Here is a 27,648-nt window from a genome sequence, read left to right as displayed (position 1 = left end):
ACAAGAAATGGCAAATTCCAAACTTTGAAAAGTTTCAATACTTTTAAACCATTGCTTTGAAACGTTTGAAACGCAGCCCAGAAGCTTGCCTCAATATGTGTCATGCAAATCAAATCCATCTGCTATTGATTTAGTTCTTTTAGGAATTGGTTACTATTTTATATCATTGTTAGCTATGTGACCGAATGACATTGGTCTTATGCTATGCTTCAGTTAGTTTGTAGAAGATTTTAATGGTTTCATTCATTAACGGAGACTTAATCTTTCCGGGTTTGGTACCGATCACGTGACGTTTCGAACCCATTCTCGAGCGACGTGCCGAAGCCGGAAGTGACGAAACTTTTTGAAACAGTTCGATCCTCTGATTCGAAATTCGACCTCTGAAAAGTTTGCTGACAGTTTGCAATGGACTTCACAGGAAAAAGTCACAACGTGGATTATTTTCATGCGAAACTTTTGATTATTTCGATCGGTGGACCCATACGGACTAAATGCATCACAAATGCGCGAGGAATGGACACAAATTCGGACTTTTTGAGCACTTCAAAGGTAGGGAGTAGCCACTTTTTGTGTCGTCTGTCTTGTTTGCAGTGTCGGGAAATTGTAATATGTCGTGTTTTGGTGGTCAGAGTTTCTGCAAAATGAACGGAAGGCTTGAATTGTGGAGAATATAACCGAGCTAACGATGTGTAGCAAGTGTGTAGGGCTGTTTTGTTGATAATCAGGTAATGCCAGGTCACTCAATGTTAGCTGAAGTGGCTTGCTGGTGACATTTAGTGTGTGTTTGCGCATGAAAAAGTCTGCGTGAATCATGTTTGGCACTGCAAGGCATGTGGTACGTTCAGTGTAAAAACGGTGTGCAGATATTGCCCTGGCTTTCAGGTTGAACATCATGTTTATTCGAAATGGCAGTTGGCTTACATGTGTGTTTTCTCTTGTTTGGTGAGTGTGTTTAAGTGTCCCCAGTCAGCAGCAATGCGGATAAAAACCAAATTCCAGTAGATCTTTGCCGATTGTAGGTTATATACAATGTTTGTTTTTATTTGACACTTGCATTGACAGTGTTCACTTCAGTTATCCCATGCCAGTGAAAACACTTCGAATTGAACTGAATTAAGATTTTGAGGTTTTTGGAGGATTAATAAGGACCCAAAACAACAGAACTACAACAACAAAAAAAGAAGAAAGTTATGGAGGTGTGATCAAGAAACCCCAAGGGGCACAGAAGGAATCTTATGTCAGTAAGGATAATAAATACAAATGTTATGTAAGCAAGAAAAGTAAACAAACAGCCAAACAAAGTCAAACAAACAAAAGAAACCTAAATCAACCAAAAATACCTTTACTTAGTGTGAGATGAGAAATGATGAAGTGAAAATTAAACCTGCCTTATTAAAAGGCAGTGTGCTGACAGGGTGTTCAACACTTTTGTTTCTCTTTAAATCATTTTTGAGCTAAATTTTGTCAAGGAGGAACACACTGCAGCAGCCTAAACTTAGATAAACACCCACATCATTTCCTATAATTACAAATAATAGGCTACGTGGTTTAAAGCCTCTTTAGTCTGTATGTGGTGTGACCAAATACACTTTATTAACATCACTCTATAGCAGATAATGCTGAGCAATTCATAAATTCATATTTAAAATAACATATTTAAAACTGTAACCGTAACAACAATCTAGTAATATTAATGGATTTTACATTTAAAGGCCCAAACAATAATTTGGGGACATTAAGAATAACAAGCATTTTCACATAGATTATCAAATTGTCTTATTGACCTATGTTACTTCTTAGTATGTAAACAACTTCAGAAAAGATCAATAACTGATTAAGTTTGTATTGAGTCCATCGATTACAAAGTCTGTCAATCAGTTTGAAGTGATGGCAGGGTGCAGTCCAAAAGGAAAAAAAGTCATTATAGGGCAATACTTCTGTTTACATTTGATCATGAACTGTACAACTACCGCATTGACTTTCCATACTTAGTTGAGCCCACTAAATGTGCAGGTTCAATAAATCTATAAACTTTATTGTCATATTTCATTTTTTGGCATTCTGTAAGGTTCTGTTGATTTATTGTTATTATTATTTTTATTATTTTATTTCATATTTTGCTTAAACCTGCCAAGTTGAGCAATTAAGGACGTGTATTGTAGGGCTATAGAAATAAGAACATGTATGTTAGATGTGCTACCTTCCAGATAGATTCTTAAAACTAATAGACACAAGCATAATAAGTGATAATCAGACCTATACTGCTTCACACCCCCAAACAGACAAACAATGACTTTCTTGAACCACAAATAGAGCAAAAGGACATGCTTTTCAATAGGGGTGTGCGATATGAAGGAATTAGATCGCTGACGATTAAAATGTTTCCACAATCTGCCTTTACAGAGAGATAAATAGTATCATGCTGCAGTGCTATCAGTTTCAGTTCTGTGGCTCATAGCATCTGGTAGCCCCTCGCCCTTTGTTTCAAAGGTAGTGGCATGGCTGACAACACAGGTGAGATGGACTTAAGAAAAAATACGACATTGATCATATGGAGCTGGTTTGATTCCAAAACAAACAACAGTAATTTGCAGACCTTATTAGCAAAAATATTAATATGAGGCACTAAAAATTCAAGGCTACAGAACACAGAACTGTTGCACTAATGGCACCATTGGGATAATAAAAGTAAGTCGTGTTGCTTGAATGATCATTCTTGACCTTGCAGACAACAACAAATTTTGGTCCACTTTCTAGGTTTTTACGGAATTATCAGTTATATCTTGTGGCTTTTATCAGTGGAGTTTATTTTGGTTGTTTGATCGTTAACATGAGCTGAGTGTGGAGCGTGAGTGAACAGGTGAACTTGCATGGGTGGGCTCATAAACCCTGTCTGTGTTGAGAGATAGTCTCCGCCATCAGTTGTGAATTGCCTCCCTGATCTTTGTCTGCCGTCTTTGTATTCCTGGTCAAACGCCTTTCAGTCAGTGCTGTGATTAATTTCCATCTGGCATTCACAGATAGTCTGGTTCTGTTCTCATTCTGTGTCGTGTCCAGTGAAACTGTGCATACTTACAAAAGGTATAACATAGCTGACTTGACAAGGCTGGAAATATTCCTCTGAAAAGAGAGCTTTAATGATAAAACTCAATTTCTGTTGACTTTGGTTGGCAAGGTCTTTGCCCACCAACATAGCTGAGCTGAGCGTTTTTTTTCTGTCAGCTAGGCAGAACGAGTTTGACAGATTAAAGCTTTACTTTTGTTATTCTGCTTTGTTAATTTATTTTCTCATCTTACAAGACTTCAAGAAACATCTTTAATTTCTCTGTCTCAGCCTCTCTCCCTCTGTATGTGTGTGTCTTTAGTTAATTAGGGAGGAATATATGTTAATGGGACGCTGCTAGCAGACTAATTAAGATTCTGATTAGAGCGAAGATACTGTCAGTCGGTCCCGATGTGTGCGCCCGCGTGATTGTGTGCGCTTATGTGTGTGTGTGTGTATCTGTGTGTCTTGCTGTTGGCTTGCTTGTCGAGGAAATCACCCCAGCTCTAACATGCACTGGATGTACAGATTACGCTTTGTACTGTGCATATTTGTTCTCCGATTAGAAACTGAAACTTGGCTACAATTGCAAATGACCATTTTATGAAAAAAACAAAATCAAAAAGCATGAGTTGGATTTGTTGAGTAGGAGGTAGTTGTAGGAAAGATTTAGGCTTGCAGAAGACCACAGGCTGAGTTTAAGTCAAGAACATAATGATCTATCTAATAATGGGCCTATTTGTGTGTCTGTGTGGGTGTGTGCATTTGTCTGTTTGTGTTTGTTTGTGCCACATTGTTGCTTCACTTTGAACCTTTTATGATACTGCGTGCAGGCAGGCTATGTTTCTTCTGGCTGGAAGAAATATTCATATTGTACATCCACCATAGCAACAGTGTATTGACAAGAGCTAAAGCAGAGCCATATTAACAATTCCTTTTGTCTGTCTCTGTCTTGCCTTCTCCCTCTCAGTTGTTCTTCATGTGAGCCACACTCTTTTCTCCCCCTCTATTTATTTCTCTTGCACACATCATCCTCCTGTTTCAGCTTTCTTGTTTCATCACATTTCCCCCCTGTTCTCTAATGGATTTTCACCAGTTATCTATCTCCAGCATTGCCCACATGCTGTGCCATGTGCGCTGCAAAGATGAAGTGAGAATCCGGCATCTGTAGATTGTAAGAAAGAGTGACGCTCCTCTGGTGCAGGGAGCTCCTTTGCATGGAGAAACGAGTTACTATGCGCTTTCACAAAGGACTCACTCATAAAGTATGCACACCATGATTGATGTGAGCATTGATGTATATGCTGAAGAATGAAGTGCAAAGATAAGATACATTTCTGACAGGGAGAGATGCTCTGCTTTATAGTGACTGTGATTGCGCATTCTGAGCTTTACTAATCATTGAAGAAGGAAAGACATCTAGGCTGGATGTAGCCAGGACAGATTGCACCACATGATGTGTTGTGTGGTGATAAATCAAAGTTTAAAGTAGGATTTATGTTTGTCAAAGACTGAAATGATCAGTGAGGTCTTTCTGTTGGCTTTAACATTTTAAGGTTGTAGTGCGCAAGTTGCTGCATTTTTTAGGGATGGTTGCAAAGGTTGGGGACAAATTATAAGAAATTAAAGTAGAATGTTACACGCTCAAAACACGCTAAAAATTGTATTGTGCAAAGCAGGCTCAAGGGACATAAAACATTTAGTACAGACTAATGTTGACAAGCAGTTATTGTACCTCTAACCCCTGAATTTAAACAGGATTTTCTAATGAAGTTTTGTGATACTGGAGAGCCCAACAGGCAACAAGTGAGAAATGTTTGCTAAATAAGTCATTTTACCCTACGAAAGATGTACAATGTGTTTCATACAAAAGCAAAGGAAATTAAATGTAAACACTTGCATACACAATGTAGCATACTAACAAATACACATCAGCATCAACAAAAATCAAAATACAACCAACCAAATTAACAATGACTAAATTGGGCCCTAAAATTACTTTATTTTCTTACTCAAGTTACTTTTATTTTACAAAGTTATTGTAGCAGCAGGATGACTGGCTGGCATTTTTGTAGCAAAGTCAGTTTCAGCACTCCCTGTCAACTATGCTGGTTAGCTTTGAAACACATGCCACACATTATATATATCAATCTGTTAAAATGTGCACCCAGTTACTGCACTACTTGTTCCCCTCCAAAAATATTAAAATACAGCAAGATGTAGTTGTTTCTCCAGCAAAACAGGTTTAGTTTGACTCAAACTTAAACGCTTTAGTAAAGAGCAAAAGAAATATACCAGTTGTTCCAGTAAGAAATGCCTGTTCTCTTTGTAAACTCTTGTTTTTTCACAGTTCTAAAGCTTATATTTAAATGGTCAATCTGACATAAATAGATACAGGCATTTACTACTTCACAAAAAAGTTGCAAGAGAACAGATGTTTGGGAAAAAAAGCAAGCAGTTTAAAAGAGACTGATCTCTGCCTTGCATTAAGATGATGTATGTTTTTATTTACAGTACATGCATATGCACAGGCACAGGCATGCAGCATCTTTTGAAAAACAGGCTAGATTAAAAGAAATGCATTATCAGATGCAGAGGTGGGGGGATGCCATTAGTCATGAGCCATCAGAGTATACCCTAAAAAGTGCACCATAGTGCTCTGACAGTTTGGTGGCTGAAAGACAACAATTTAATGCAGAACTGCCATAACCGCTGATGTCCTTGTGTGGGAGGTGCAGAATTACAATGAGCGAAGATAAAACACCTCACATTTGTTTAGCCTGGGAGGAGAAAACACATTTGCTAAATGCATCGCACTGGTCCCAGAATAGGCACAGCCCATTGTAAGAAACCATTAAGTAATTCTAGGCCAAAAGCCGAATAAACATTGGTAGTAGAAAAGATTTTCCTGTGAATTTAAAATGATTATTTTCTGGAAATATATTTGATATATTGCTGTTAATCAATTCTAATTTTAAAATTATCCTTAACTTTCTGATGTTACTCTTTCATAATAGTTAGAAGACGTGGATTAATAAGTAAATGTCTTTTTCAGTTATAATTTTGCAAAATAAAATCATATACAATATACATTGGCCCCTTGCCATTAGCAGATATGACGCTTTTGATGCAGTGGTTTAAAAAACCTTTCAGGAACTGCAGTAGTTCATATGTTGTCGAGGGTGCTGGGTGTTGACAAGTGTTGATGGTCGGTCTTACAGTTTAGGACTTTGACATAATCAGCCTGATTGACGCCACTAAGTAATTCGCGGGCACACCTGGTATTTACAAGATATTCATCCCTTACACCTTCACTTCCTGTGAATGTAATCCAACTAATCTAATTTCCATATATTTACATTATGTTAACACCTTATTTTGAAAAGCAGACGTGCCGACACAATCCCTATTGCACCTCACAGCAAGTGACCAAAATATAAAAGTGGTGTAGGTGAGGGAAAAAAACCCCCAAAACTACACAATAACAGAGTCATCTCACACACTGAGCCCAGCTTTCCAGGAAATATTATTTCATAAGCGAGAAACGTACCACTATCTATTCTCTCAATATAATACAATCTTCTCTGACAACACATGCTCACATCACACTGTCGTGCACACACATCCAGTTCTTTCTAGTTATCCAATAATGGGTCCCTTCTGTTTAATTCCATTCAGGAAACAGGGTTGATGCCACACTGTCTTTCACCAGGTGGCTGTTGCAGCCATATGAAATCCTTAGCTCATAGTCATGTCACTCATCTCCTCCTCTCGCTACGTCTCACTTCAGACTGGCAAAAAAAAATGCTCGATAGATGATGAAAAAAGTCTTCTTTTGGACCTTAATACCAATATGAATTTCAATAAGGGTAAGCTTGTCTGCTCTAATGATTCAGACTTTCATAAACGCCAAGCAACAGGCCATTTTCTCATGATAGATGTACCCATTTGGTATATTCTCTTATTGATGGATACCAGTTATCAAAGCCTATTTATCAACCAAGAGTCAGTGGGAGTAGAGGACAGAGCACACATACCGACATATGCACCTGCATACAAAACTCACAAGATAGTCTGCAGTTCACTGTTTCAGCTGTTTCCACAGAGCACGTGACCCCCTTTGCTGCCTTGATCATGCATATGAATCAGATGCCCTTTGATGTTAAACATTTATAGTGCAAGCATAAATGTAACAGAATGCCTAGTTTATATATGCGCCGCCAACCGTGGACAATTGTTACCCAGAGTTTATGTAAATGGGTCATTACTGATGAAGCAAAGAGACAGTGAGAGGTGCATGTAGAGAAAAGGAGTTAAATGCTCCCTCATGAATGTGTCCGGAGAAGTGATGGAGGTGACAGAATGAAATGTGCAGTTCACAGAGACATTTGTCAGGTTCACTATGCCCAGATTTGAGCTTTTTTTCAGTTTTGGAGAATTACAAAACTTTACATTATTTATATTCATAGTTGTCAAAAAGACCCAAGAAATATGTACTTATAGTCTTTGTTTTGATATGGCCTGGACTTATTATTCTTCAGGCTAAACCTACATTTTTAGGGTCAAGGAACCTGGTAGGGCTACTTAGAGGAAGGCACGGGTCAGTAAGGTCACAGTCTTTAGTAGCAATCTTTAATTTTAAACAGCAGCAGCTGGAAATTGCTATTATTATGATTTTCTTGCTCCAGTTGCTTCACATAAATTTTGTGTGAGCTATAATTTGTAACAAAATAATTTCAGGAGCAAGGAGACAACAAAAATGTTATCGCCTGTTCCTTTCTCATAATAAATCAATAACATACAGTAAGTGGTTTGCTTCAATCTCGTAACCCATCGGCTATCGTCCAAGGAAGATAAGCCTTTGTGGGCTGGGGCCAGTATTATAGGAGATCAGGTATAACACACTGCTATCTGGGCCGAGACTTCCTCCTTTGTGGGCCGGTCATTTTGGGGCTAATCTCTATAAACAGATGTCTTCATATTAATGCAGATAAATTCAAAAACCAACAGAAAAATATACAACTGATTGGTTCTAAGATTGCATTTTTGGCCAATGTGTTTCGCCTTTCCACACAGACTGTTAAGTGCCACTCAATTGGTCAATGCTACTTGGACTACAAAAAAACCACAGCATGCTTTGAATACCAAAACCTTATCCCATTGCCTACAGATTCTGCAAACATATGCATATATCTGTTTGTCGAGATTAGGTCTGCCTTAGTTGACCTGCTCATACCATCAGCAAGCGTTTAAGATGTGCACATATCAAAACACAGCTCAACCTGGTGTAAAGACGTATATTTTCTGCAAAGTTTCACTTTGCTCCATACAGAACTAACAAACTCCTACTCTTAATATAGAAAATTATTACTCATGACTTGATAAAGCACTGTTGTCATGCTCCTTTTTATCCACCATATTTTTAAATCACACACACACACACACACACACACACACACACACACACACACACACAATGTTATGATCCAACAGAATTCAGAATTGCAATACATTTGTCTTATATAAGCCTTGTGAGGTTTCCAAGAGAACTTATGTTATATGATTACACCTAAATACCTGTACGACTCAAGATTTGAAACTAAACATTAAAATGCAAACATCATTACATTAAACTCATAAACAAAATATCCATGTGCACACACAGAGAGTAGATGAGGCGGTCCAGATGGTTTCTCACATCATCTCACCATCTGCTAAATGTACCTACTCAAACACACACCTTCAGGTTCAGTGCACCCACATTTTCGCTGGCGTATGCCAGCAAAAGCCATTGGCAAGTTGAAGTTCTATGAGGCATAAGTAAGGCATGTTGGTGTGTTTTATACACCATGAACTACAGCATGTGAAGGTGGCATATACTCAAACTAACCATTGTGTGCATGGAAACTAAAGTTATTGATACAGTAATCTCCCATTTCTTAAAATATAAGTTTTATTGTTTTTTACTTCTTCATATGAGGGGCTCCAAAAACAAACAAACTAAACAGATGTACTTAGAAGGACAGTTTAAAAACCAAGGATGTTCTGTATTTTCTTTGAAATGTGCACCAAGACATGTTATAACTTGCTGCATTGTACCTTCATTATTTAAAAGGAAACATAACATTTATATTCAGCTCACATCCAGGCTGCCACAATCTCCAAGGACTTTTCTAGCAACATCTAATTTGTGATAATACATTTTTTAGGATATGCAGAATAAGTGCATGTCACAAAATGCAATGTAAGCCAGTATATGAGACGCTCATCAAAAATGGAGACACTCTGTTTGCAACTCTCTGCCACTTACTGAAAAATAACGTGTTTGCTTATCTATGCAGTGGGAGCACAAGAGAAGTTGACTTGTTTTTCACCTGTACAGATGTGAAGGAATGAGATTTTGATTAGTTGACAGTCATCATAATGAAATGTCAAGCTTGTTGACTGTAATGATGGAGAGGCTGCAAAATGTATTCGAAAATAATTCGGTGTGAAATTTATTTTTACTACACATGCAGTATGTTTATTCAGCTCCACTGTGGACAATGAAGGGGTTGGGGGTCACTACAACAAAGGCGCAGCGAATATTCTGGGGTGTTTGGTGGTCGTTGTATCTGTACTGTAGTTATTCGTGTATGAACATTTATGGGCCAATTTAGAACAGACAGTTATTTAGTGAACACAAATAATCATGATGACCAGTATCTGCAAACATATCACATCACAGTCTGTGATGTAATTCAGCAAATGCTGCTGGATAAAAATAACAGAAAAAGACAAAAAAAAAAATAGCACAGATGGAAAATTGCATATAACCTTCCAAAACCCCCTATGGCTCTGCTTTCTAAAACAGACGTCAATTATGTTATCATCACTTGTGTACAGTATAAAACCCCTCGGAGTACCAGGAGGATGAGGTCATAATTTAACATGACCTCCACTTCCTGTGAGTAGCATGTGCAGAGGAAGAGAGGCGCTGTGAAACCCACACCATGGGCTGCGAATGCCAGGTGGATCCCACAGGGTGCCCTAGCTGTGCACAAATGTTGTATAATTATGTGTTAATCTGTCCGTGTGGATAGGAAAGACAAGTAGCTGAACCTAACCTGTTTGTCTGTCTGTCAAAGCCAAGAGAACTGCACATTAGCCACATTAGCACTAAATTATATGGCTCGAGATGTCCAAAATAGCTCCACTTCCACTTAACAGCACATGTGCGCCAGGAAGCCTCATTTACACTACATTAAAAGCATATAAAGAGGACATTTTGTTTTTGAAAAGACAGAAAAGCACTTATTTTGTGGCTTTGGGGGCTACTTACTTGCTGTTGATGAACATCTCAACTAAAGCATCCGTTTGTTAAGCTGCACTTGTAAACACATCTTTAGAATTGAGTGCAAGTGTGTGACATTCCATGCCAGCTTGGAATAACAATGTTTTTTTAATTCTTCGTAAATGATTTTAAGTTTAGTGAACAAATTGGCTTGAATAGGATTATCGACAAATATAGACATCACACACGCATGCATTCTTGTGTGTCCCTAATCTTCCAAAGCGTTTGATGCCAAGTATTGAACACACCAGCAAGTCTATAATTATAAAATCCCTTTACTCTGCCAGAAATATTTTTCAATAAGTTAGGCACTCTGTGCCTCTGATTGATTTCATTATGGAGGGATCGAGGAGAACAAAAAAAAAACTGTACAAAATAGGAGCCGTTGTGTGGGAGAGCAGATTCACAATCTCTTTGCATTAGCAGGGATTTTAGAATCCAAAGACATAATACAAAATGCGCAGTGCGCGCACAGACAATATCATTATTTTCAGCTATATTTTGTGGTTACATGTGAATATAGAAATATGAAACATTTCTGAGCTGCAATGACTCTTCTGTGAACAAATGCATTCAAAGGGAGACACTGTAGCTAAAAGCAGTTTTTTCATGAACTGATCGGTTTTGAGAATTTGAGCTTTTTTGCTTCCATAACATGTTTCTTTCAGACTAGTGGACAGAAAATGTGCCAAATACACATTCAAGGTTTTGTTTTAGTTCTGATTTCCCTTTAGAAAAGTATGCAAAATGTGCATATTTAGTTGGATAATACCTAATTTGCATACTTTAACAACATCTAAAAAAAAATGTAATACAAAGAATAGTTGTCTTAACTGAGAAAGATTCATTAAAATGTTTACTCTGTTCACCTGAGATGATTTTTTTTCTGTCTACAAATGTACGGAATTTTACAATAAGGGACATTTTTTCAAAATTATTATTTTTTTCATACTCTAAGCCCAAAATCTTCACCTCAGTAGCACTGAGATATACCAAGCATTACAGTTTTATTCCTACCTAACAGACTAATTTTGAACAGCAGACACAAATTGTTGTACTGCGTAACTTTCAGAGTTTTTCTTTCTAACTTTACAAACTATAAAGTGTCACAACTGCAGCCGTCAGGTAGTGACACAGCCCAGGACCCCTACCCCCCGCCAATATAATGGGAGGGGAAACACAGCTTTGTTCATTTTAAATCTGTATAAAATGGATCTATGAAGAAAACATCTCAGTGCTTGAAAAATTGACCACATTACAGATGCCAGTGACAGTGTTCCCTGCAGCGCAGCGTCTCCATTATTAAAACCATTCATATATGCATTGATGTGAACATGTAACAGTATATTGCTTTCATTTCATTTACATTGTCATGTGGTGTTTTTACATAATGCATGGCAGCCTGTCAGAACTTGATTGAAATACCATTTCAATTAAAACATTTGATCATAGACTACAGTAGATTTGGACATTCATCATGTGCTTGAGAACGGTTGACATGGCAGCATGGCAGTTCCTGTCAGCCTGCCAGAATGTGTATTATGAAAGCTGATACTTCTTGCAATATTATTTTTCATCATTACTTTCCAAATGTTCACTTTCTGTAGTGATTTATTGAAGCAGGCAGCATCACTTTGACAATATGTTATAGGTTTGGATGTGAAGTTAAAGGTAAGAACGAGCACAAAGAAAACGATTTTGTTTCTCCGTTGAGATTTCTTTCATTATTTTTGATTTGATGCTTTGTCTCCCTCTGGCTGTATTTTGACATCCATGATGATACTGGACGGGTCGTGTTTTCCTCCTCCTTCATTGAGGTTCTGATTATTCCAGCAAACATGACAGATAACAGATGTAACATGCCAATGTTTCATCAAATAGACACAGACACATTTTTTTCCAGCACTTCCTTCTCCAAGATGAATAAGCAATGCAGTGGGTGATAATAGGGTGATCAAACATATTGAAATGCTGACATCTTATAGATGTAGAGATTCATGCTCTTTGTAAAGCAGCTCTGCATCGAAAGCAAAAACCCAACACCAATCACTGTTACTATTAGATAGTTTGGAAGAAACCAAACCTTTCACTGAAAGTGCTTGGTAACAAACAATTAATCTTGGTTTTTCTGATCCCCTTCCCTTTTTTTTCCTTTTTTTTTTGAATACAGTGCTCAAGTGTAAAAAGTCATCCATTACCACAAATAAACATCCTTATTTGCGTGTAGATGATTAAAAGTCAGTCAGTGACATTTCCTGCAGCACGCATTTTAAATAGTTCTGTTAATATTAATTCTGCTGCTGACATTTCCCTTTAAAGAGTCTTTAACTGCGGGTTGTCGATATTGTATATACAGTCACCAAAGACAGTAATGAGATATGGGATTATCGTAGCTGTGACAGTGATAATGCCAGGGATCTGAAGAAAAGAAATAAAGACTGAATCATATTAGCAAAAGAGATTTCATTGTCAGTTATTCTTATACAACTTAGAAATAGAAACTCCTTGAACTTCTAAGATTTTACACCCATTCAGTTGGAGGTGCATATGGCACTTCAATATAATAGAAGATGTAGGGTAAAGTATTCTACTTCTTCATTCTTTCATTTACTCATGAAAGATAAAAAGGGTCACATGAAATAAAAAAATCCATCTGATACATTATGTATCTGGGAATATGTATCTGCCAATCCACTGTGTGCAAAATTCAGCTATGTCGTAGAAAGCATTTTAATAATAACTATAAAACGCCTGTCAAAATGTACCTACCAGCATTTATTTGTTGCCTGCACTATTTTAATGGGAGAAGACCGTGGGGATGAGAGGCGAACACTTTGAAAAGTAATGATTTCTTAATGACACAAGTGCTGGTTTGTGGATCGGATAAGTGCCAACTTAAACTTCTGTTTACTCCTTGAGGCCTCTTCAGTTTTACTGTCTAACCAGGTTGCAGCTTATGTTTTGGTGCTGCACAGCTATTGGATGTTGACAATGTTTATGTCATTTAACTTCAATATTTGCCTGAACCACAGCCAAAACAGTATTAAACATGTCTGATTTTCTCAGAATGTCAAGACAAAGACGGACTTAAGATATGAGTTTTGTAACCACCCTACACCAAAAAATCAAGACCATGGGAGCGTGCACCAACTGAGAGATGATTTTATTCCGACATTGTCTGCAACAGTGAAGTCGCTTAAAGTCATTTGTCAGGCCAGTTTGAGTCTACAGCCACTCAGCGACTCTGTGAGCCTGTAGTCAGATACAGTAGTTTTTTGAGGTAGATGCTAACTATGATACTGCTGCTAAGTAGATAAAATGTTAACCATGATCAACATCTCAGTTGAGAGTTTTAGCACGCTAACAGCTAGCAGCCCTACAAAAAAGTAGAACTGAGAATGATGGGAATGTGTTAACCAAAGTATTCAAACTGAAACTTTGATCAGAAAATGTTGCGAGATGAATAGTCAGAGGATCAGGTCAGTAGAATCCATCCACTGGGGATCATGATCTGTACAAAATTTAATGACAATCCATCAGAAATATTTCACATCAGTGATTTAAACACTTTGCTCTGTCTCATCCCTGTCATCCATCAGCTCCATTTATGGATAGGATTCCCAAATGTTAATGTACATATCTATTTTGTTATATTTTCTAGCCTGCTTTTAGTGTCAGAATCGTTTCCGAGTCAATGAAAAATTTAAATTTAGGCCTACTAAGTTACTCACAGAATTAACTGTAATTATTACAAGATGATATAATGACAAATTACAGCTTTTTTCTATTTAAGGTGATTAAAGTAATGCTCAGTGACTGCTAAAAATGTGAAGCCTGTAACCTAAATATTTGTTTACAGTAACCTTTGCTAACAAGAAAGAGTGAAGAGAGATTTAGTAACAGATTTGTTTGTGGTGAAGCTTAGCGAATCTGAGTATTTTGCCAACGCTGTTGCTACAACTCAGAGTCACTTGCACCAGTGCGCCCAAATGATTTGTAAAACTATGCTGGCAATGCTTGCACTGCAGAGTCCTGACACAGTTGCCAAATTTGTTTTATTTCACAATGTCAGTTGTGTGAATATTTTCCCCTACGCCTGGAATTTTCAGTAACTGTCCACTGCCGCCCAGTGCATGCTGACTGTCTTGCTGAATGTGAGGAGGTGAGTGTGGTATAGGCTATGCATGCATGGTTATGTGACAAATGATGTGAATGTTAATGTGCTTCATTTCCCCCCACAGCATCTAGCCTCATGTTTGTGTGCTCTCTGATTAAACCGTGTGGCTGTGCGGGATGAGTCATTCACTCGGTCAGTTAGCCAGACCCTCTTGGCTCCTCCTGAAGGCCATTTGGTTACTGGATGCCTGGCCATTTAACTGTCCAATGGTGCAACGGCGCCACAGCACAGACGGTTCCTGCTGAGTGCCTCCTCGTAGCTCATCAGTGCAGGCTCATGTCAGCCATTGCTTCTGCAATCACTGTCAGAACACCCGCTTCCAGCAGGCAGCAATAGCAATATGCTGGGTTTCGATTATTGGTTATTGCCTATTTATAAGGCGTCTCTGGCCTCAGCCAGACAGAGTTCACTGTGCACTGAATAAGTTGGTCTTGAGAATGTACGCATCATCATCATCATCATAATCATAGGAGCAGTGGAATTGTTCTCAATGCAATTTCTGTTTATTTGCATAGACTTAAATTAGCTCTATTGTATTTTGTTTCTCTAATTCAAATGACAAATTATTGGTATTACTTATGGCATCAAATGATAAAGCGTACTGAATGATATTTCTATAAATCTCGTCCCTGTAAGCCTGAAGTAGCCTACATGAATACATGTCATAAACACAGTACTTAACTAAAATGGGTTTAAAAACTAATAATGTCTAAGATGTCATCTAAAAAAGATCAAGACAAATAAAGAATATCTCAGTGCAATGTCATCGCGCCCCACTCAAGAAACTAATTCAAACAACAAAATGTTACTTGTAGTTTACAGCTAACACAAAATATAAGTGATTAAACTGCTTCCAGATTTTCTGGGGCATCCCGACAGTATCAGCCTCCTATCAGTGTCGCACAGACAGTGATGATGGCTGGTGATCTAGACATTGGACCTCTTAGATCTGTGTGTTGGAAGATAGCAAGGCACCAGGTTTGATCTGATAAAGCTCTGTAACTTCTAAGTCCAATTATTGGGGAAATAATTAGGGCTGCAATGTACAGACAAGGAGTGCATGATATGGCTTAGTGTATACAGATTTTAAAATCTTTTTTTTTCTGATGTTGGCTACAGAAGGGCTGGGCAATATGGACACAGCAATGCTGAAAAAACACAAAGATAGTGAGGCAAACTGCCAAGCAGACAAGCTTGGGTTGGTTTTCATTTTCACTCTTGCTGGTGCTACTGTTAACAACAGCAGACAGTAGCTGACAATGCCTGCACACTATACAAGTTAGTTAAGAATGCACACAATATTGGCACATTATCGGCAGATTATGGCTTTCAAATAAAATATTGGAATCTGCAAAAAAATCCCATATTGTACATCCCTTACTTTAAGTGATTGATTAACTCTATTCAGCTGCATCAGTTTCAGGGTCCTAGTATTGTGCATGCTAGCCCACTGTCACACTGTCGTGGGTGAAGTAATAGTAGTCAATCCCACACCCTCTCTTAAAAGAGCTGCACATTAGAGAGCCTCACACAGCACCAGAAAACAGAGCTAAATTTCAGATAGGATTCTGAATTCTTGTGATTTTTGGTTTGTTCATACTGTTATTGAAGTATACTGCATATCAGCATAAAACAAACACAGGTGTTTCCTATTAAATAACAGGTGTTAGTAATCACAGGACAAGTGCTTTAAATGAACCATCAGCCACAAGCATTGAACAGCATATGGCACTGCAGCGTAATAATAGTGCCTTAATTTAAGAGAAAATAATTTATTTAAAAAAATATACAGAGTAAAAGAAACTAGACTGCATTTGCAAAGTAGGAGCATGCAAGATAATCTTTTCTTCGACATCCCAACTGCCTGTCTGTACTGATTAAAGAGTATGAAAACTCAGTCTCTACCACCGACACTGTGTAATAGATCATTTTCCACCAAATCTATCGTCTCAGATCTCAAACATTTCAAACAACTTAATGACCTGGAATGAACAATTCTAACTAAAGTTCTCTAAACCGTCATGAAACAATGCAGATGAAACCACAAATGTGCTTATTTATTGTGGACAAATTTTTACATTGAAAGACTCATAGTGATACCAATGCTGCACCATGGCTTTTCTAACATACTACTTTACGCCTACCCATCAGTGATAGTGAAAACATGACTTATACCACTTTCCTTGGGCCCTCCCTTCTCAAACACATTCATATAACAGACTCTTTCTCCCACGGTCTCCTACATGTGAACAGAATTCATATTATATTTGTCTTTTTGTTACAACATGCTTAAATCCAAGATTTTTCAACCTACATGCACAAGCTTGCATAATCAAACACAAACACACTACATGGGGCAAGTACTCACCAAGACGCATCATCCCAAATTCCCTCAATCACTGCCCCTCCTAAATTTCTAAAAGTGGAACATATGCAGTGTTGGCTCTCAGGCTAAAAGGAAAAAAATATTATGTAACTGAAATAAATGCACCCCTGATACAACCTGTGCCTATTTAATGAGAACTGTGCATCCAGCTTTAACAATCATAGATTCCAGTCACCAGAATTCACCAGATTACAGCCAACTTTTCTTTGCCAATGCAATGCAGGGCAAAAAAGTGTGTCCATATTGATCACAAGGAAGTCCCATGACATCATACTTCACTTAAGCCCCCTGCTTCTCTAGGGAGCATTGGACATTGACAAATGTCCTCCATCTAACTTGGCTGTTGCCACTTCTTTCAAGATCTTCCCAGTTGGCTCCTAGACATTTCTACCTGGGCACCACTTATCCAGCTTTTCCTGGGGTGATCTCTTTTTGGATCCCTGGAGGTCACATTTCAGGGCTTGTCCGGTGATGTTTGTGGCAAGTTTTCTTAGGGTGTGTCCTATCAAGCTATACTTTCTCCTTTGAATTTGTAAGTCAGTTGGATCATCTTGAAAGCCGTAAGTCATTCATTATTGCCACAAACGGCAGATTGATTATTTTAAAGGCATCAAACAATAACATAGATCTTATCATAGCAAGTATTTTTAGACATAAGTGATGTATTTGGTTACATAAATAATCCTGACTTGACTTTTTCCTCACTAGTGACACTGTAATACAAGAATGTGATGACAACATCTGATGCCACACAGTGGATTTAGATATTAATAATTCTCCTGCATATACAAATGCTATAGTTTGCACTCAGTAGTTCACTTTGAGTTTGCTCACTTTGACCACATGCGCATTTCACATTACTCACCAAACAGGTAAATGATGATACTTACCACTTGTTTCATAAATCATACTCAATTTGTCTAGTGACATTGGCAGTACATTACATAATTTTTGGCAGTATCGGTTGCTGCTGTTGGAGTGACATCTTGTCAGGCCACAGCAAAAAATGCCTTTGCCACTTGACAAAAATCGGGGCTTAAAAGTCACCTGGGCAACAGGCACAACTAACCGCCCAGCGTCTCCAAGTTTCTCATTGTATAGGGGCACAATGATTCTCATTTCCCTTCTGCATCTTCTTTGAACTCCATGCAACAGCTGTCCAAAGACACAGAGATAAATGTATACAATTTACTAACGTAAACCATAGAATAAGTATATACGCAGAGGACATATGACTTTATTTGCAGAACTGAGTCACACTACAAGAGACCATTAATCTTTTTAATAAATTCTCTAAAAGTAATGCTATTCCTTAAATAAGGTTAAACTGCCGCAAGAGCAGCAGCCAGTTTCAGTTGCTCTTACAAAATTTCCTTTGGGAGAAAATAAGTTTTATCCTGTACAGGCTCTTTAAGATACCTAGATGTGAATATTTACCCCAAGCTGTCAAAGCTGCTACCTTAAAAATTTATGATTCCAATGCAGCCACCACCCATTTGATTAAATTCTCCAGATTCAGAAATAACTTGAAAAAACAAAAATACAGAATTAAACTGTCAACCTTACAGAGCTAAACGGATAAGGCTGTACACACTACAATGCACACATATGCTTTGTCATATTGCAATACTAAAAAAGAAAGGTAAAAAGCAAAACAAAAAAACATCTTGAAATAATCCTTTAATATGTTAAAGTGTGAGTACCCTACTTACAGCAGCAGGAGGCTTTTCTTTTACTCTCCATTAAGGCCCAGAAGTGGAATATCCATCACAAGAATGCTGTTATCAGCCATATTCACAGTGACAGCATAACATTTTGTATTGAAGCAAGCTTAGACTGTATGCATTTAGAACAGATGCAGATGGAGATACAATACAAAACACTGAAGTGCTGCAAGTCTTTCATGTGCCCCAAAACATGAGGAATAAGGAAGAACAATCTCTAGCCTCGACTCATCTACCAATTTTAGTGTCTAGCTTGAATTGTAAAACTATGTTGGCAATATCCTGTTTGTTCTTTGGGGTGTCATGGGAGTCTGAAATGAGAAGTCGGGAGGAAAGCTTCCAACAAGACGTCTTACACAGAGTAAATCCCTCATGTGGATTGTCAGAAAATTGAATCAGAGCCCACATTTATGGGTTAGCACTATTGAAATATTTCTAAAGCATTTCACATTTCGAGCAGCATTTAAAATGCAAAAGGGCCATAGTTGCAGTTCTCTGAGGGCTGAGGTGGAGAACTACTTAAGGGATCTATGGGTTTTAATGGGATCTGTCACATCCATCCCTAGTTGTTTATGTAAGCAGTAACAGAACGGCCTTATTCACAATGACAGCATAACACTTCCTGTAAGCATGAAACAGCAGATGTTCGTAGTGTTTTGTTGCTTATAAACAAGACAAAAAAAGAGTTTTATAAGTCAAATAGAGAAAAACCTCAATTTTCATGTTCATTCAAGCATAAAGTGAAAATTTGTCTTTTACTAACAAGATTGGACATGTTCATTTACAGAAATAATAGTAAAAGTTAAAAACAAACACAATAGAATATAACATGTAGGGTTAATTAAAAGAATATGTAGATTTAACACATAGTCTCTGCTGTTCCACTTTGATCAAGCGCATTAAACACAATCTTTGCAGCAGTTAACCCAAGTTTCATCCAAACATGATTGGCGAACCGTTTTAATATAGTCCTAAACTTAATTTTTAGGAAACAAGACAGCTCCAACAAAGCATAGGACAAAATAATTATCAGAAGTTAGTCTGCAAACTCATTGTGGTTATTTTCAAAGGAAACTCATCTGTTTTATTAATTTTCTTGGCTTAAGTATCTTAATCATACTTTAACATTATTACACGTTCTATGTTGTCTTTGTTTTTTCCTCCCTCTGTTTTTTTTCCCTGACATGTTCATTAAAGGCTTGATCTGTGGGTGCCTGATCGCCTAATTTGAACAAAGTTAAAGCCTGTCTTTCTTTTTTCTCTCAAGTGCTGACTTTGACAGAAAGACACACACTGTCTGTAGGCTTGTGAAATCAAAGAGTAATTTGTGCTTCCGGGCCTTTGTAAACTTTTGACTGAGCAGCTTCTCTTGAGGCACTCGTAAAATATTTTCAACATCAGTTACGAATGAGTTTTTTTGGTGTTGTTTTTCCGCTTCAGGAAGAAATGAAGCTGATGAATCACGGCAAAGTACAATCAAAAGGTTGAAATGACTGATTGATAATTTTAACAAACCACTTAATTAAGTGAATTTGCATTTCAATGTATGAAGTGGCACTTTTTGTGATTCTTTCTGACCATCCCTGATGGAAAGAAAATGACTTCAGAATAAATCAGGCCTAGTCTAATTTCCTATTGTCACAATGCTTTATGAAACAAAAGGTGACCTTCAGCTCCCTACACTCTCATCTCTCATTGTGTTCCTAATTTCTTCCGCTATAGATAACCAGTCATTTGATGACCGCTAAACACAGTCTCCTGTGATCACGCTTACTCCTTTGGGTCACATAAAAGACAAGATTGGCAGTCCGGGCAATAAAACACGGACTTACCTTCAGTCTTTGCACAGTCACAGAGGTCATCAGTACAATTTGCTCTGCTTAAAACAAATTAAAAAAAGTCATTGCTGGTGTGCCCCTCACATCTCAAAAGAAACTAAGTTTAAAATATTCTAACCTCAATTAGACTTGCCCTGCAATGTTATTTCCCTGAGTTCATTATCATATTTTGCTATCTTACAGTGGGAATATTCCATTATTTTTTTCACATGATAGAGTTTTGCACTGAGACTTTTTCAGAGGCAATAAAATGTCTCTTGTGAGATTGCAATTCAGAAAACTTTATTTGTCAGACATGACAATAGCTTTTTGTTTCTACTTGTGAGTAGGCCAGTGTGACGGGCAGTTTCGCCGTTTGCCGACACATTTATTTAAAAAAAAAAAGGAGAAGAAGAAGAAGAAGAAAAAAACACATTTGAATAGTAGTTTCAGCATTGAATGTGCAGTAAGTTTTTTTTTAAATTATTTGATTTAAAATTCACCTCCTGAAATTCAGCCCAACAGCCCCATTGGCAACATCACATTGAAAGTTGAATTCATATTTTAACTGTGTGCACATGGGGACAAATCACAATGATTAACTTGTTTTCTTAGTATACATATTCAAACTAAGGAGAGCAGAAAAACATGGATTGGTAAGGCTTGAATTTATCCTTAGGGGACAAATTAGCCAATGTATAAAGGCCAATCTAGAAGCTAATTATAACTTGTAACCCACTTCTGTATGCCGAGCGGTGAGGGATGATTCAAGAGACAATGCAACCTTAAAGAAAAAAAAAAACATGTCCAAGAGACAGTTTAATTAAGGCACATGTGATGGGAAATTCATCAATCCCTTCAAAAAGTTTCCAACTTTGATTAATTAGTGAGCTCCCACCTTTTGCAGTAATTGGATTGTTATAGCCAATAGGGAAATGCATTCTACATTACTAAGAGAGAGTTATACACACAGTAACAAACTGCTGCGGTGCAGTGGGATGTTTTTTAATATTCAGCATCATAGATCATGCTACAGCATCTTGACCAATCTAAAAATCATGCCTCAAAGTTGTTGGATTATTATCAGAGTGAGGTAGCGAGGAAAGTGAAAGCAGGCAGTTCCTTTCTGTTGCATTTATTTATGAACACCAATTAAAAACCAGCATCAGTATAATCAGCCGAGTTGGATCACAGCCAAGGATGCAGAAGTCTGTTCCCCATCAACAAACAATGCGTTGACGACTAATCAACATGCAAGTGCACGTCTGCACAAACGTTTGAGTGCAGTGTGTTATTTTGTATGCATTTAAAAGATGCGTGCTATATTATTTAAGCATATTTAACTATTTAAGATACAGCAAAGTGCTTTATTATGAAAACCCAAAGCAGACATCAATAATAACTGCTGTTTCATTGTAATAAAACTAGTCCCTAAATAGCTGCTTGACATTTGTTTAATACATTTCTCAAATCTGTATTAAACCATAAAAATCAATTTTACTGTTCCGTATCTGGAACCAAAGGCTTGAAAATGGGAATCTCTTTACTTTTAAGAGATAATCTGACATTTTTGCACACAAGTGGAATCAGTAAATCCCTATGCACGGCAGTCCTCCTCTTACCCTCCTCCCATGACACTGCTTTTGACCAGGAGGGCATGAACTCCACAAATTTTACACTCCCAAGCCAAACAGTAAGAGCTGCTGCTTAAAATGTTTGGTGATTATGAACTTGGCTACCTTCTGTGCAGTTTACAGAGTTAATATGAGGCTAACTGCAATGCATACAGCCAGGATTCCCTTTCAGACATGATGTAATCTATGTACCATTTAAAAAAAAAAAAGGACTCGTAAAAAGGGATTCATTTGGCCAGTATCACTAAAATGGTGACAGAAAACTCTGGCAAGTGCATTGATGGAGTGGCTCTAAAATGTGATCAGTTTAGGTAATTTTCACAGTATGGCATGAAATTGAGCATGCCAAAATCATCCTGTTAACTTGATCTCATGTGGACACTGTTATAAAAATCTGAACATTGTGTTACACCTCCCTCCTGCCTTATGGGCCCCAAGTCCCTCAAGCAATTTGCAGATATGAATACTGACAGTGCTCTGGGCAGCAGGGTGGTGGAGCCAGTTGAAAGCCTGCCCTTCAGCTAGAAGCTGAGGCCTCCTCATCCCCAATTTAGTAAGTGTATTCCCGGTTGATGTGTCCTTGAGCAAGACACCGAAGGAATGCGAGACACAAAAATGTTTTTCTGTAGTTGCTCTGCATTTTGACCTCCTTGTTTTGGGGAGTAACATTGGAATCTTTAATATTTCTCAGGACACAGAGCCCTGCTGATTGTTATTTCTCTCATCCAATTAACGTCAATATTACACCTGACAAAGAAGATAAATGCAATTAACAGCAAACTACATTCTCATTAGTAGTTCCATGTTAAGGTCATGTCAGCACTCAGCGATCTATTTGTGCTCAGTCAAGATGTGGCGTTCTGCCTTTGGCTGTGGAAACTGGACGCTCTCGTTCAGTCTCGGAGGAGGACACAAAGTGTCATCTCATCCCAGTCTGTTTGATATAACAGATGAATGTATATTATAGAGCATGTTTACGGGACGTTTGATATTTCTCAAGTTTTGTTAAATGCTTACCAACAGCGTTCAGGAGCGTTGTATCTATCTATCTGTCTATTGCACGTCTGTCCGTCCTGGAAGAGGGATCCCTCCTCAGCTGCTCCTCCTGAGGTTTCTTCCACTTTTTCCCCCCGTTACAGGGTTTTTTTGGGGGAGTTTTTTCTTAGGCGATGTGAGAGTCTAAGGACAGTGAGATGTTGTATGCTGTAAAGCCCTCGGAGGCAAATTGTGCTTTGTGATAATGGGCTTGATAATTAAAATTGACTTGACTTGACCATGTTTAATTTGTTAAGTTTACTGTATATATGATAGAATCAGTGCTAGAATAAACACCATTATTCATTTTTTACTGAAGTAAAGTACTTTATTTAAATTATTCCATTTCCCACTTTTAAATACTTGTACTCCTGTAAACTTTGGAGGGAAATTTTGTGCTTTTCTTTCTCCACAATAATGATTTTTTAAAGATTTAAGTCAGGTATTTTGCAGATTATGATTATTAACACAAAATATAATCAACTAATAAATAATGATGTGTTATTATAGATCAATCTACCCTGCTGTATATTAAGTAGGCCAATTAAAATTAGCGCTGCCTTTGCCATCTGATTAACATTAATGAGATGTACATATTAATGCATCAATAATTATAATCCAGTGATGTAATATACATGATTCTAAAACGAGTCAGTCTGCATAATAAGTGCTTTTGAAACTTTGGACATTTTGATGCAAATCCTTTTACTTAAGTACAATTTGGATTGCACTGTGGTATTGTACTTAAGTTAAAGATCTGTATACAGACTCAACGTCTGTACATGATGTGTTCAACACGTGTATTCAGATATATAGGCTGGGCACCTTGAGGTGTATGGCACGTGATTAAAGGTATTGATAAATTATTAAATTCAGTTCATTCATATAATTCTAATCCCTGTACATCCATGAGGTATAACTATGGATGTGGACCAGTCCACTGTGTATTAAGACTAAAGGCTTTCACAATGTCTTCATGTTGCTCCACAAATTATCTTACATCACTGGAAGGCAGCATAATACAATTGATTTAAACCATGTATGATAAAGTAGGCCACTTTTTGGGCAGTGCATTAAGCATTTTATTATTGGTTTGTGTAGCAATTAATCCCTGTTGGTTATGAGCTATAAGACATCAACCTTAATGCACAAGCTTTTGGCGAAGCTTTCCTCAGACAAACCATTTCAGACTCAGCTTTAATTACTTTCCATTACTTCTTTGGCTGAGAATCCTCAGGGCAGGGTTGTTATACTAGGACTAATGAATTAAAAGGGTTTAGGAGGTGTATTTGTCTCACACATTAATGTGGAAATAGAAATTTTGGATTGGTGGGTAAATGTCTTAGCAAAACCAGCCATGTATTAAACTATGCAAAGAGTATGACTTGTTTTGGTGTCATTTAGGGTTGCACAGCTCTGCTGCTCCTGTGCTGTGTCCCACATACACACTCGCCTCTGCTGGTGCGGTGCAGCTTGATCGTCTTGCTACTTGTTTCGCGGCACTGTTTACTGTACTGGACATCAACCGATCCACTAAACAGTCACTTGCCACTGGTTTGCTGCTAGCTAGCCTTGCTCGCATATGTATGGAGGTAATAAAATAATAACACAGAGGCCTTGTAGTTTGAACCAAGACAGCAAACTCTTTCTTGCCTCTTCAGTGAAGCACATTAGCTCTCCTTCTTCTGCTCTTAACCTTCATAGTAAAAGTTCTAAACATGCACACTGCATCACTGCTTACCAGAGTGCTACACTTAGTTTAATGTTACTATATTCAAATAGTTTTGCTTCAGATTTCACTTTGGCCTCTTCTTTAAGTTTGCATCCAACATGATACATTGTTATCTCGGTGAAATGTACTGAAGAAAATATATATATGTGGAAAAAAGGGCAATTTATCATTTTGGCCTGTAAAAAATATAAAAATGCTTGGCCGGTGAATTTTTTTATTCCACAAGCAACCTTGGCTGGTGAGTCGAAGTTAATTTCGGACATGGCTCAAGGGAAGTGTTTCAACCATTGTGTAACCAAAACTGGAAAAGGACAGTGATTTTGTTTTCCATATTAGCTATTGGTAGCTATTTATAGTTACAAAGAGTATAAATGTAAGTTCTTTGCAGTTTGAATTTACAGTCCAGCCCCCAAAATAGTAATTCAAAACGTGGTGGCAAATGCTGATGCTGTTGCATGCCACCACAAATGAATGTGTTGTTAACCCTTTATCATCAGTGGAAATGGTGGGCAGTGGATCAACTGAGGTCACTGTAAAAAGGAAATTGAGGTGTGTCCTGTTGTTGGTAGTTGCTTGGCTTTGAGGAAAATGGAAAGCAATCTTGGGGGATGGGGTTGAGGGTGGTTTAAAAGCTGTCTGTTTCTAGTTCAACAATTTGACTTGCAGATGTAATGTAGTGAATGCTGTGAAAAAAGGCAACAGCTGGCCCTGAAACCCAATTATCTAACAAACTGCTGTTACCTGATTTCCAGTTCAAAAGATTTTTTTTTGTCCTGCTGCCAGATGAATGTGCAGAGGCTTGGCCCCACACCCTACCTAGTCTGAATAATGTTGATGCACAATTAAAATAAGTGAATGTTTAATTTTTCCAAGGGCAGCTTGGCTTTCGTCTTAGTATTCTTTGAAGAATCTAGTAGAAGTTTACATTTCCCCCCCATTAAAACTTATTAGTGTTTTGATGTAGATATAAATTATTACAAAGTGAGAGTCAGCATTTCATTTAAGTCAAATTCTGCAGGTGTTGTTTTTTTTGTTTCGTGTGTATACAATGGTGTTTGTGTGTTTGCGCATACAAGTTAGCTCTGTTGCTTCTGCATTAGCCTTTTCCCAGAATGGAAAAGTCCCCAGGCATCCTGTCAATCTGACAAGTATTCCTCAGTGTGTGTGTGTGTGTGTGTGTGTGTGTGTGTGTGTGTGTGTGTGCGCGCTCATTGGTATGCTGTGGCGTTCAGGTGAGCAGCCTCCCACAGGGGGCCACAGCGCCTGAATCTAAACATCCATGCTGCTCCGTTCTGTTTTCACACAGACATACGGCTGCTCCCGCGTCTTCCTACAGAGCCTTCTATTGCCGTATTTCTGTGTATTTGGTCTTTATTTTTATGCACTTCTATTTTTGTCAAATTTACAGTGAGAATGGGTGGGTGTACTGCGAGGGGCCCAAGACCTCCATATGCCTTTAATGTTTGAGGTGAAATACACTAAATTTTGCAACCATGGCATACAAATTGTACTTTCAAATAAGGGACTGGAGGTAAATTAATAGTTAATCAGCCAAAGAGAAAAGTGAATTTTACTGGAACAGATTTTCTGTGAATAGGGATGTCAGCTTTTGTTAACATTGCTTTCGATACCATTAACTAGTAAATCACGTTAATTTTGAAGGGAAAAAAAGACATGAAATTCAAAACGGTCTTTCCTTCAGTCCAGCACTCAGCTGCTTCAGTGAGCTTTAGCGATGCATTTCAAAGCATTATCTGTTTAGAGGAGGTAAAATTGTAATGTTTTGTGCCTTTTCTGTTGGCTCCAGTCAGCCATGTAAACAGGGCCTGAAATTAAAACCCACCAAGCACCGAATGCAGGTAGATTTTTTCACGTGGTGAGTAAATCTCTGAAGGCTATCGATGATGTTTAAATGTTTGTAAAAAAGTAATTAAATGAATTAAACTGAGAGTCTCTGTTGCGTTTTAATTTCATATAGAAGCGCACGGCTCTGCTGCTTCTAAAGTGCTCCTGTGCTACTAGTTCTGCAGCACTGTTTACTGCACTGTACATCAGCTGATCCGCCAGACTATCACTCACTAGACTATCTGTTGCTAGCTAGCGTTGTGTCTATACTGATGAAGATAATGAAATAGTAACACAGCCGCCCTGTAGTTTTACCCAAGACGGCAAAGTCATTATTGGCTCCCACAGTCATTATTCACCTCCTGCCATATGTCCACTCTTTAGGTATCATCTTGGTAGGATTTCAATTTTTAATCATACAATTCCAGGTGTTGTTGCACTGAAATGATTAGCTTTTTGTTTACCAGATTGACCATGTTTTCTCCTTGTGTGGGAGATACACAATATCCAAGTGATAAATTCCGTTCCGGAGGATGGCAAAATTTAACTTCGGATGGCAGTGCAGTCTACTGTTTCCATCGCTCGTATTCTGTGCTGGCCTCGCCTAGTTTTCCCGTCTCACTTTCATTCACTAAAATGACATCTGGTTTGCTGTTTGCCAGATTCCATGTGAATGCAGCATTAAACCAACAAGTGTAACTGGTCAAACATATCCTCTGCAGTTAACTGGTTAACTGTTAACCGTTGACATCCCAAACTGTAAAACAGATAAAGCAATGTGGAAACAACAGTAAGTAAATTAGTGACTTGTTAAAAGTTTTCAGACATTTATGAAGGGCATTTTTACTATGTTTTCTTTTCTAAAATTTTTTTATAATTCATTTGTTTTTATTGAAGTGCATGTGCCTTTGTTGTTCATGCA

General features: G+C 37.9%; 1 protein-coding gene across 2 annotated transcripts in view; it reads left to right on the top strand.

Annotated features, from left to right (window-relative positions):
• Positions 1–369: 369 nt before the first annotated feature.
• The window catches only part of LOC148187255 (leukocyte cell-derived chemotaxin-2), a 167,155-nt gene continuing 139,876 nt past the window's right edge, over positions 370–27,648 (top strand). For both annotated transcript variants that reach the window (XM_088088424.1, XM_088088423.1), the window contains exon 1: positions 370–549. The gene's annotated coding sequence lies outside the window, so the exon portion shown is untranslated. The remainder of the gene's footprint in view (positions 550–27,648) is intronic.

This window comes from Plectropomus leopardus, chromosome 15 (genome assembly GCF_026936395.1).
Source record: "Plectropomus leopardus strain MGB_pleo_1.0 chromosome 15, ASM2693639v1, whole genome shotgun sequence".
Lineage (NCBI taxonomy): Eukaryota > Metazoa > Chordata > Actinopteri > Perciformes > Serranidae > Plectropomus > Plectropomus leopardus.
Note: the sequence above shows the minus strand (reverse complement) of the source record. Positions and strands in the feature narration are given on the sequence as shown.